The sequence below is a fragment of the Microtus ochrogaster genome, chromosome 8, assembly GCF_000317375.1.
Source record: "Microtus ochrogaster isolate Prairie Vole_2 chromosome 8, MicOch1.0, whole genome shotgun sequence".
NCBI lineage: Eukaryota > Metazoa > Chordata > Mammalia > Rodentia > Cricetidae > Microtus > Microtus ochrogaster.
Window position 1 is genome coordinate 67,917,014 of NC_022015.1, and position 11,916 is coordinate 67,928,929.

The 11,916-nt window shown below is 45.5% G+C and overlaps 1 protein-coding gene across 11 annotated transcripts in view; it reads right to left on the minus strand.

Annotated features, from left to right (window-relative positions):
- Positions 1 to 11,916, minus strand: part of Sorbs1 (sorbin and SH3 domain containing 1) — a 224,156-nt gene that overhangs the window by 160,972 nt on the left and 51,268 nt on the right. For all 11 annotated transcript variants that reach the window (XM_005352257.3, XM_026781543.1, XM_026781542.1 and 8 more), the window contains exon 2: positions 1,875 to 1,961. The gene's annotated coding sequence lies outside the window, so the exon portion shown is untranslated. The remainder of the gene's footprint in view (positions 1 to 1,874; positions 1,962 to 11,916) is intronic.

An 11,916-nucleotide genomic window follows, 5' to 3' on the forward strand; every position in this document is an offset into this window, starting at 1 on the left:
AAGGAAGGAAGGAAGGAAGGAAGGAAGGAAGGAAGGAAGGAAGGAAGGAAGGAAGGAAGGAAGGAAAGAAGGAAGGGAAAAGCACAGATGTACAAGAAAAATTAATTGCTTCACTCAAGGGCAGGCCCCAGGCCAGCAGTAGATGGCCAATACAAAGTGAACTCAATGGTATTTTTGGAAGGTTTTTGTCTCATAATGCTTTATCTGAGCTTTTTTTTTTTAAACCTTATATGTCTCTTGTTTATACAGTATAGTTTCCAACATTGAGCCTTTCTAGGATTTCCGTGTGTGTGAATGTGTTTGTCTCTGTATCTGTATGTCTGTCTTGTACCTTTCCTTTGGCTCTTTTTTGTTTGTTCCTATTCTGGTTTGGATTTTTTTATTGTTTCATCTTATTTTCTTATTTTTTAGATGCCTGACTATTTTCTAATCGAAGAGGAGTATGAATTTGGGTGGGTCAGGAGGACCTGGAAGAAGTTGAAGGAGGGAAAACTATATTCAGAATATATTGTACGAAAGAAATATTTTCAACTAAACAAAGGAAAGAACTTTAAATATAGCCAGACAGGGTGGCTTTAATCCCAGCACTGGGAAGGCAGAGGCAGGCGGATCTCTGTGAGTTTGAGACCAGCCTGGTCTACAGAAGAGTTCCTGAACAGATGGAGATATTACAGAGAAACCCTGTCTCAAAAAACTAAGAATGGAAAGAAAATATATAGTAAATATAAAACAGAACTAGAGCGGCAGTGACAAATTTAGAAAGAAAAAATGCAAATATCTTAAAGAACTATCCTAGAGGTCTTAGAAAACAAGTATTTCAAACCCACATTACCCGCCTGTACACATGTGAGGGTAATGTCTGTTATTTCAGTTTAATGTACTAATGAACTCAGATGCGACAGGTTTTAGTGTCCTCTAGCAGGTGAAGGCGGACATGAGCATCACAGGAAAGGCCCTGGGCTGCAGTGATCTGGGCCTAGCAGCTATTTCTTTCAACATCTGGGAAGCCTGGAAAAGCTACTTAAAGTAGCAAATTGTGTGTGAGAGAGAAGAGCTGCAATGTATCTCAGAACCCACGGCAGTAAGCTGTCTCTGCCCAGTGTATCTCAGAACCCACGGCAGTACTCTGTCTCTGCCCAGTGTATCTATCTCAGAACCCACGGCAGTAAGCTGTCTCTGCCCAGTGTATCTATCTCAGAACCCACGGCAGTAAGCTGTCTCAGCCCAACGTCTCACTCTCTCTGAAGTGTTTTCACAAACATCCAATCTTCAAAGCAAGCAACCCTTCAAGATAAACAAAACAGGATCTATTTTGCTGTTTGGAACCCTAGAAACCACACAATTATTCTAGATCCTACTGTAAAAGTGGCAGAACCTAGACATGCCTAAACTCAGCTGTGGTGGTTTAAATGAGACTATCCCTCATAGGCTCCAATGTCTGAATACTTGATCCCCAGTTGGTGACATCGTGTGAACAGGTTTAAGTAGTGTGCCCAGTTGGTGGCATTGTGTAGGTTTAAGAAGTGTGCCCTTGCTACAGGAAGGATGTCATTGTGGGCAGGCTTTGAAGTTTCAAAGCCACAAGCCATTCCCAGTTCACTCCCTGTTTCCTGCTACCTATGGGTTGGAGACAGGCGTTCTCAGCTATTCCTGCTACCATGTCTGCCGCCTGCTGCCACAATTCTCTGCCATGATGTACCCTTATTATGTACCCCAATAATCCCTCCCTTCTAGAAGGTGCTGTGGTCATGGTGTTTTATCACAGCAACAGAAAAGTAACTAACAAGAGACACACATCATTATCTGGAGATCACAGTGCAAGGTCAATATGTCTTCACTGCAACAGAAGGAAAACAGGAAAACACTTAACTCACCAGTGGTTTAAGGCGGTGGGAAGACACATTGGTCCTGGAGCTCTGGGCAGAGAGAGGGTTGCAGGTTCTTCCAGTGGATATCAATTCCTGAAACAACACATAAAATACCATGAGTAAACTACAAACAGACTGGACTTACCCCAAGAGGCTCACCTCAACCTAACTGACAGGCATCCCGCTCAGACCCAAAGATTGTTGTTTCTCATCCAGTCTAAATCTCTGGCTTGGTTTTGTTTCCCATAATAGAGCAATAATCTTCAGTTCACACATGGAAATGGCTCCCACAATAGTGACAGGATCTCAGACACAAGGATGATCATCTGCAACAGGGTTGCCAACTGAAAGCAAAGGGTCGTTTATCCTGCAGAGGCACAACACTGCACCTGCTTCATATGTGCTGGAACTCTGCGAGCCTCAAGTTAAAACTCGGGAAAGTCACATAAAAGCTCAGACATCTTAGGCCTGCAAGGTGGTCCATGTGTGCACACTCAGGCACACGTGCACGCTCACAATAGTAATGTTAAGATGATGATGACGATGACTCTGGTGAACCTCACATTTTTTGGCTTCTCTTCGAAAGCCAAACAAATCAGAAGATCTGTAAACACAGCCAACACTCCTGTCAGGCAGTGACGATCGGGTAGTAAACAGTAGCCACCCTTCACAAGCAGACTTGCCTGCTCTGAATACCAACCCTAGCAGTCTGTGCTTTCTCTGCACAGCAAACTGCCGCTTTCAGTCCCCAACACCCTCATTTGTCTCTGCTTTTGTAGAGAACCTGGATCAATTCCCAGCACCCACATGACTTAGGACCATCTGAAACTCTAGCTCTAGGGGATCACAGGCCCTCATCTGGACTCGAGGAGCGCTGTATGCACGTGGTACACATATACACATGCAGGCAAACACTCATAAATATGAAAGACAATTTTAAAGGGAGACACCCAAGGGCTGGGGATGCAGGCCCTTGGGTTCTAGCTCCAGTGGATCCACAAGAAAGGAGACTATATGCACACTTACGTACAAAGACATCAGCACTGCAACATATTGGCTGCACTCAGCTTAAGATGTGAGTTGTTCGCATCATTCTCTCGGAGAATTTATTGATTTGCTCACTGAGCTCTATTACATACCGCACAGCATGAGGTGCTAGAGAGAGATACAAAGTCAGCACAGCCCTTACGTTGTTCTGGGGAAAAGGCAGGACTGGACACTCTAAACGGGCATGCTCAGGTGATCCAGAAACACAGAGTGGCAGAAACAGAGACTTCTTCCTAGCAGGAACAGAGGACTGAGCAAATCCCAAAGCCTGGGTGGGAGAGGGGCAGAAAAAAGACAGTGCAGATCCCAGCCCATGGAACAATGAAGGCAAAAGCAAAAGCGTTGAAAGAGCCATCTCTTTTAGCTCTGTCCAGTTCTCTTAATACCTTGTAGATTTTAAACAACAACAACACACACAAAGAAAAACAAAAACTCAACCCTTGTCTTCCATTATGTAACTCAACATTTTAAGGACTTGATGCATAGTGCCACATGTGCCCTCTCTTCTGTGCACCTCACAAATGTCCACATCTAGAGTACCACCAACTCAGCCCTGTCCCCGGGAATGCCTATTCATGACTTCCTAAGGGACAACTCGATTTCTCAGAGTCTGGAAGCCACAGAAACACTGTGGCAGAAACCTTGGATTTGGGGGAAGAAGAAGACAAAATTAGCATTTTTCTTCACATCAGTTTTAGGATTGAGAAACCTATCCCCAACCCGAGGCCCCAAATAACCAGAAACTACTGGCCTTTAGAAGGAATGTTCATATGCAAAAAAAAAAAAAATCTCAGAATACCTGTCCATCCAAATCTCCAAGTGGAACTTTCTCATTTGTCAGAAAGAGATGAGTAGCAGCCTGCGCTGAGGCGCCAAGAGCAGTTCGAACACCAGCATCGGGGCTGGGGAGATAGGCTACATCAGCAAAGTATCTGTTGCACAGCTCTGATTACCTGAATTCAGATTCCCGGAACCCACATGTAAAAAAACCAGCCTGGCAGCCAGCTTCTATAATCCTAGCACTGGAGGAAGGGTCAGGGGGACAGGAAGATCCCTGGGACTCATTGGCCAGGAAGGTTATCTGAATTGGTGAGCTCCGGGGTCAGTGAGAGATTCCGTATCAGGAACTAAGGGGTAGGGGGAGAGTGATTAAAAAGGACAGCCAATGTTGACACACATATGTACACACACACACACACACACACACACACACACACGGTGGGGGACAGGCATGGAAAAAGGTTTAAAGAGTTAGACGAAAGGCCAAATGTGAGGTGAAGGCTTGGGTTGGGGTGGGAACAGATGTGGTGGACAGCAGTATGAGAACACCAGGCACAGTCCCCCTGAATGGTGGACAGAATTTCACTAGAGCCACAAAGGTTTGGCAGCTTTCTCTATCTGGCTGAAAATGAAAATCACCTGGAAAACTAAAAAGACTGTAATAAAAATAATCTTATTTTTGGTTTGGCAACACAAAACACTCCCATGGGCGGTTCTGGCAGGCAGCTGGAGATGGGTGTACTTTACCAGGAGTGCAGAAACTCCAAAACAGTCTCCTCAAGGTCATTAATTCAGCATCCTCCAGGAAAGCACCAAGTGTCTGCTTGGAGATTTACTCATTCTCGGTTTGTCCATCTAATTTCTATTCCATCACCACACCCGTTGCTTAACTCCATTAAGTAGATGACAGAATGCCTGCCGGCAGCGAAAATGGCAACTGAGTGTGAAGCAGGCCTCCCTCCTTTTAGCTGCATACCCCCAGTCTGCGTGTTCCCAGATGGAACTCGGGCTGCCTTGTCCCAGCAGTCCACCTGCATCTCCACATACCCATGCATACCCCTTCCAGCAAGACAAAGGATCTGCACTCCCCAGCCATCAAATGGCCTTCGAGGAACAGATTCAGGACATAAGCATTCTGACCTGGTCCTCCTGCCCATCAAAGGACAAGCACTGCAGATGAGTGTGGCATGTGGAAGGCTGCCAAGCCAGCTGAGCACTTCTCGGTGCAGATTTCCACTCTGTGGTCATGTATTGGCTTCAGTCATCCCAAGCCAAAAATGGCAAAGTAAATGTATGTGCCACAAAGATGACAGATTGGAGCAAGCTGCTTCCCTGAATGGACCAGCCTGGAGAGAGCTCTTCCTGACATCACCAGGTGCTGGCAGGTGACCTTCAGAAAGCCAACATCAGAGAAATTCACAGAGAGTCAAGGTCAACCCTCTTGAACAAAAGGCCAAGCAAGGAACCTCACTATCCTCCAACAAAACAAGGAGACACTCCCAGAATCCCAAGAAATCCACAGCTAGCCAAGGTCAGCCTTCTTGAACAAGAGGCCAAGCAACAAGCCTCACTATCCTCCAACAAAACACGGAGACACTCCCAGAACCCCACTTCAACTTAAGTATCCTCCATATGAGTCCAAAATCAAGTTTAGAAGGGTGTGGAGTAGTGGGGAGTTTGTGGAAAGCAAAAGGACCCCCTCCCCTTCTGGTAACTCTCAATTTAAACAACTCACTCATTTCCTTGAAGTTCTAACATACCCTGGCCTAAAATAAGACACTTCTCTAGTCCAGTGCTTCAAAAGACACGACAGCTTTTGTTTCAGGCCCTGCCAGACACCTTGGGGCCTCACCTCCTTCATCTGTACCCTCTTCTCTTCTACTCTATGCCAAGACCACGGTACCACCTCAGACATCCTCATTGCTACCGAGCATCAACCCATTCCAGCTGACAGGAGCCCTCATGCCCAGAGTCCTCAGAAGCCTATGCACTTCTCCTTCACGGCACGGATTACGTCTATTTTTACAAAGCATTTTCCCCAACCCCTAGATGAACAAGGATCCATACTATCCTGCTTTGCCTTCTCATTGGTGCTATTTATTGTTTTCAAGTTTGACTGCAAGTCACGTATCCCAATGCAGTACCTCAAAACTCTGGTTTTTGTCAAGACAGACCCCAAACTTCACACCACCCAGCCAGACTTGGCTGTTCTCTCTTTGTTCTTAATACAAGCCCAAGTTGCTTCTCCAGCTCATGGCGGACGTCTCTCTCCTACCAGCAACAAATCTAGAGACAATCTGCAATCAGCCTTGAAGCTGGCCAACTTGAAATCAGAGGACTTCGCCCTCCCCATTTGTTTTCACATCACACTGAACTACTCTATTTAAGATCACTTTATAACTTAAAAAACTAACCCCTTTTTAACATTGAAAGGGATGTCCTGGAATCACAGAGGCTATCACCAGTGCCAACACCCTAAGGGACTGGACTCCAATGAAGCTTTCAGAGGCTCCACACTAGTGTGGCTCTCTCCGCCCTGGTCCCAATGCCAGCGCGGAGATCCTCTTCCTCCTCCTGCACCCATTAAGCCGAGAAAGTAGGTTTTCAGGAGCTTTTCTAAGCTCTCCCGCCTACTCCACAAATTTGGTAGGAGGAAGAATGAATGTTTCCAAGTTCTCTGAATGACACAACACTCATAAAATACAACAGAATTAGCTGGAAACTAGCAAAAAAATAATTTTAGCTTCCCTTTAGAAAAGTATAAAAGCATGCCTACTTTAAATGATTCAGAGGGACTCTATACTGTTTCTTCTTCTTAAATACACATTTGTTTCCCGCAAGCTGATGGTCCCCTCTCTGCTCCGCATCCTGGGACAGTGTGTGTAGGACCAGGCTTCCACAGATGCATATTCTGTCTGATCTGGGGCACTTGAGAACATCTCAGCAAAACCGAGCATACTCTATAAATGGCCAGAGGCTACCCCCTCAATACACAGCAATGCTATTTGCATATACTATTTCTAGTGCATAAAATAATCAAATAACAAAAACTCTTTCCTTCTATCTTGCCAAGGATGAGGCATTTTTAGCATTGAGAGCTCAGAGGAAACAGTACCTCTTGACCAAGGCCACTTCTGATTCTGAAACCTCTCTTTCACCGGCAAAGGCCCCTTTCCTAGCAGAATCTGCCATGGTCCACTATCATATTTATCTCCTTCAAAGGAGCAGGGATCTTGTCTGACATGTTCATTTCTATAACCTCAGGACCACGACAGTTCCTGGCACATAGCATGTGCTCGATAAGAGGCACATTACTGAGCAGGTGGGTGGAAGAGGGCTGAGGGCTCTCTGAAGACACTCCAGGGCATGACTCATTATAGTCTCTGAGATGAGTCTCCCAAAGCCTCTACCTGTGATTCTTCAATTCTGCCACTACTTAGATGCTGACTTCAATGTATACCTCTACGGTATATATACCCTAACTGCTCAGATTGGAGTTCCCATCAAGACTCAGTTACCAAACGGGGCTCTTCCTCCTCTGCCCCCACTCAGCCATACACAATTTGAGAACTTCAGACTCCACTACAGTAGCTGACCTGGCCCAAACTCACACCTGGAGCCACACCTTCACAGCCCACATCACCCTCTATCACCACCAATGAAGTTACAGAGTGTGGCTATGGACTCCCATTCTCGAAGTCTAGGGCTCCCTCTGCCAGCTCATTGTCCACTAGCTCCCTTCCAACCTCAAGCTTCCTAGACATGGTCTGGGCCCAGTGTCCTTCCTCACTACACTATTGTGTCAGCACCCCAAAATCATCATTCATATGTCTGTTTTCCTAACTGGGTGTCCCTTAATGGTCAGTACCCAACTTAGCAGATCCCTGTGCACTCTGAGACTGGTGCACAGTAGGTGACCTGAACCACACACTGCTTTATAGTTCCCATATCCACCGTGACTCCTTGAAGAACCTCAACACGACTAACAGCAGTTGCCCTATTGCTAAGCACATTTGCTCAAACCTCCCAAAAGAGGTCATGACATGATCATCATACTGAACACTGAGTGGGGAGAGGCAGAGGGATCGGCACAAAGGGGTGAGAACCGAGAGCCTTTCCCCCACCATTCAATCGTAGAAATGTGATTTTCCCTCTCTGCCCTCAAATCTCTCCCTTGGTAAGATGAAAACATCCAGTCAGAAACAAAAGAGCATATATTATATGATTCCATTTACATAAACTGTTTAGAGTAGACAAGCCCACAGAGACACAAAGTAGATTACCGGATGCAAGCGGACGGGGAGGAGGGGATTGGAGGTGAATGCTGATGGACAAGGGGCTTCATTAGGGGGTGCTGAAGAAATGTGCCAACTATTGCACACTTGACAAATACGTTAGAAGAGCTGAACTGCTTACTTGAAAATGGTTAAATAGTGAATTTTATGGAGACTGAATTTTATCTGACTAAAAAAGAAAAAAAAACAGACAGACTAGAATAGAGGTTGAAAATTAGAGACTCATCAGGCCTACAGCATGTTCTGTGGAACACAAGGATTTTCAGCTTATTTGCACAAACAACTTAAAAGTCAAACGTGTACATGTGTGCACTGAGTGTGTGTGGGTGTGTGTGTACACACTTTCCTAGTAGAACCTAACATAGTTCCACCAAGCTAGTTAGCACTCACTATGCAGCCCAAGCTATATTTGAACTTTTTATCCCCAAGCTTCTAACATCCATGTGCTGGGATTACAAGCATATGCTACTATGTCTGGATCCCAAATATTTTAATTGTAGTTGTTATTATACAAATGGTACACACAATAAAACTGCATGAGACAATACACACACACATAAGCACAAATAAACCCCAGTGGACAGAGGTCTATAACAAAGTCTACATAACAATGTGTATACATTGTAACAATGTCAATTTCCTGTACTAGACACTCTGCTATAGTTACCCAAAATGTTATCACCTGAACAAGTGGTGCACTTTGTCACTTCTTACCAATCTGTAATTATTTCTTTTTTCATTATGAAACCAAAGATTTTACAATTTTATAGGGTAGCTTCTCCTTAAAAATAGAAAGATGTGGTGAAGTGGAGTCTCAAGGACCACAACTGTATGGAGCTCAGTAGAAACCATTTCTAGATAGTGAAAGTAAACACCAGTTATCTGCCCAACACCAAGGCCCCGTGTCGATGGCTGTTTATCATGGATGCATGCACTGATTTCCCCTTAAAGAGAACTATTTTTCTACCAACTAAAGAAAGAAAGACCAAGAGTGTCTCAAGTCCACCACCACCCACCAAAAGAAGGCAAGCACAACATTCCTGTGAAAACGAAGAACATTCCATCCATTTTGATCTTAATCTTCCACCCAAGTTACCTGCCTGGTCTCTGAGGTATCTGAGATTTCAAACCCTTGAGTTGTTGCTCTTTGGGACCAACTTCCTTAGACTGTCAACACATTTTTTAAACAAACCACCAAAGAAGAACACATCTTAAGTACACAGTATCCTGTTCTCCCTAAATATGCTAGTTTCTTGGTCTTTTCTTTCCTGGCAGGCTCCTCTGCCATTAATATGTGATCACAACTAGATAAATAAGAAACTGCAGCTGTGTTAAGCAGGGGAGGGAAAGGGCGCTTGGGGTGATTATGCCCTGCCCTTCCACCACACCACCATTCCCCTCAAAGACGGCGGTGGAATTCAAGAACCCTGGAAAGGGGGTAGGGCACAGTCACAGACAAGCCATGGAAACTGACCAGTGAATGTCTACGATACAGCCATCCCAACTAGGCTGCAGAGAGGAGCACTTGGGGCTCCAACCAGTCATCTGGAAAACTGACCCCGTCACCTGGGTAGCCAGGTAAGACACATCTCTCTAATCTAGAGATGCTAGAGTCAAACTAGCTCGCATGGCTGCAGAGGGCAAACACGGCTAGTATGTGACTTGAGGCAAGCCTAGCTAATGCATACGCTGAACACGAAATGTAGCTCACTGATTCTTTTGTTTCGTTTCGTTTTTTTGTTTTTGCTTTTTGAGACAAGATTTCTCTGTATAGCTCTGGCTATACTAGAACTCATTCTGTAGACCAGGCTGGCCTCAAACTCACAGAGATCCACCTGACTCTGCCTATCACTGGGATTAAAGGTGTGAGCCACCACCTCCCAACCCCAACTATGTGAGTCTAAGCAAGGTATTCATCTCCTGTGTAGTTAACTTTCTCCCTAAGTGGGTATTATGTAACATCCTGAACCCAGGGCTTGGGTTTGAGGTAGAGCAAGAGAAGCTAACTGAAGGCACTCGCCGCGTACCTTCTCACACATCCACCCTTTCTTCCCTACTTTCTTAGGGAGACAGAATTTGATCTCTTAGTCATCACCCAGCTCTACACGGCAGCAGCAGATGGCCCAGTGGTTCTCGAAAGACAAGGCACACAGATATCATCTGCACCACACACAGAAGATCAGAGCATCCTGATGCTTTCATCCAGGAGTCACTCACAGCTAAGGAATTGGGACCAGTACTTTTAGAAGCGCCTTGGGCTTCTCTGGCCAATAGGCAGGCAGGCCGGTCTGAACAAGGGAAGTGTGGCCTGTGGAGAGGGAAGAAGACTGTTTGTCAGGATCTTTTAAACCTAGGTCGGAAACACCTATCTGCTCTGGATATTGTTGCAAATGTAAGAAAGGAGCTTGTACTTCCTGTCTACACACGAGCAGACAAGGTGATCAAACAGTACGGACACAGGGCTGAGTGTCTTGCAAAGTGGCAGAGTGCTTGCCTCTCATGTACAAATCCCTGGGTCCAATCACTGGCACGGCAAAAATACACACACACACACACACACACACACACACACACATTCTTCACATATATGTAATGTGTATATATACACATATATATATAAACACACACACACATACTACAGACAATGTCATGGCACCTTAAGGCTTTGGCAAGCAGGTTAATAATACTATGCAGTGTGGCCCTCCACCAGCAGCACACCAGGAGGCTCAGAGTACATGTTCTTGCTGCCCTTGCCTGTGACCCAGTGGCACCAGGCCTTGATAAACCTCCATAAAGGCCACTCTTCTGCAGAAGAAGTTCCTGCTATCCCCAAACCAATACAAAGGGTTTAAGGCACAGACCTGCAAGTCTCAGTAGCATCCGGATTCTAGGTCTTTAGCCTCTCAGAGAAGAATCATCATGGAACATGAATGTTGGACAGGCAGCATGCACAAATCAAATGGACCCCAGGAGGCTGGCTGCCAGAAGAAAGCACTCTTTATCTAAGCCAAACAGTTCCTGCTCCTTCTCTTGCCCTAAAAGCGCCCCACCTCATCAAACCAGTACAAAAGAGCAATTACTTTTGGAGAAAAAAAAATTAAAGTATCCTTCCCCAAGAATATTTTTGTGACTAAAATGTGACCTAGAAACACACACTTTTCTTCCTGAAAGCAAATGTCTTTTCTATTGATGGGAATCACACACTCTGAATGAATGAGCACAATCCTCCAACGAAACCCAAACCACATCAAACTGCTTTTGAAGATAGGATATAAAGTGAAGAAGCAACTAAGTCTGAAAATGCCATTTCTGTTGGATTTTGTTTCATATTTGAGCTAGACTTGTGTAGCTCAGGCTGGCATCCCACTCCTTATGTTGCCAAGGATAACCCTGGACTTCTGATCTTCCTCCCTCCAACTACCTCAGGACTAGGATATGAAGTGTGCACCACCAAGCACAGTTTATGACAGACCAGGGATGGAACCAGTCTCTTCAGAAACACTAGGAAGACATTCTACCCTCAGCCGTATTTCTGCGCTTCAGATTCAGGAAAGTGACCTGCGGTTCTTCAAGGTGTCAGTGACACAAGCTGACTCCAGCAGTCGGCACTGCGACCTCAGGCCCGCCCCTCCCTGTCAGCCTCTGCCTTCCAGACTGGGCGTGCTGGAGAAACCACGTACAACCAGGCTTCCATGCAGCAGAGTCTAAATTCTTGATTCACAGGAAGGCATCTTTAAAGTCCTTCATGCGTCTCTACCTGTTGGTGGCCAGTGCTCCTCCTAGTCCTGTCCTCTGCTCTCCACCCCCACCCCACCCTGTTCCATTTAAAGCCTTCTCTCCCTCCTCCTTCCTTTGGCTTCGCTTCGTTCTTCTCACACACAGGACTGAGACTTTCAGATATAAGTCCAGCCATTCTTTAACGCACA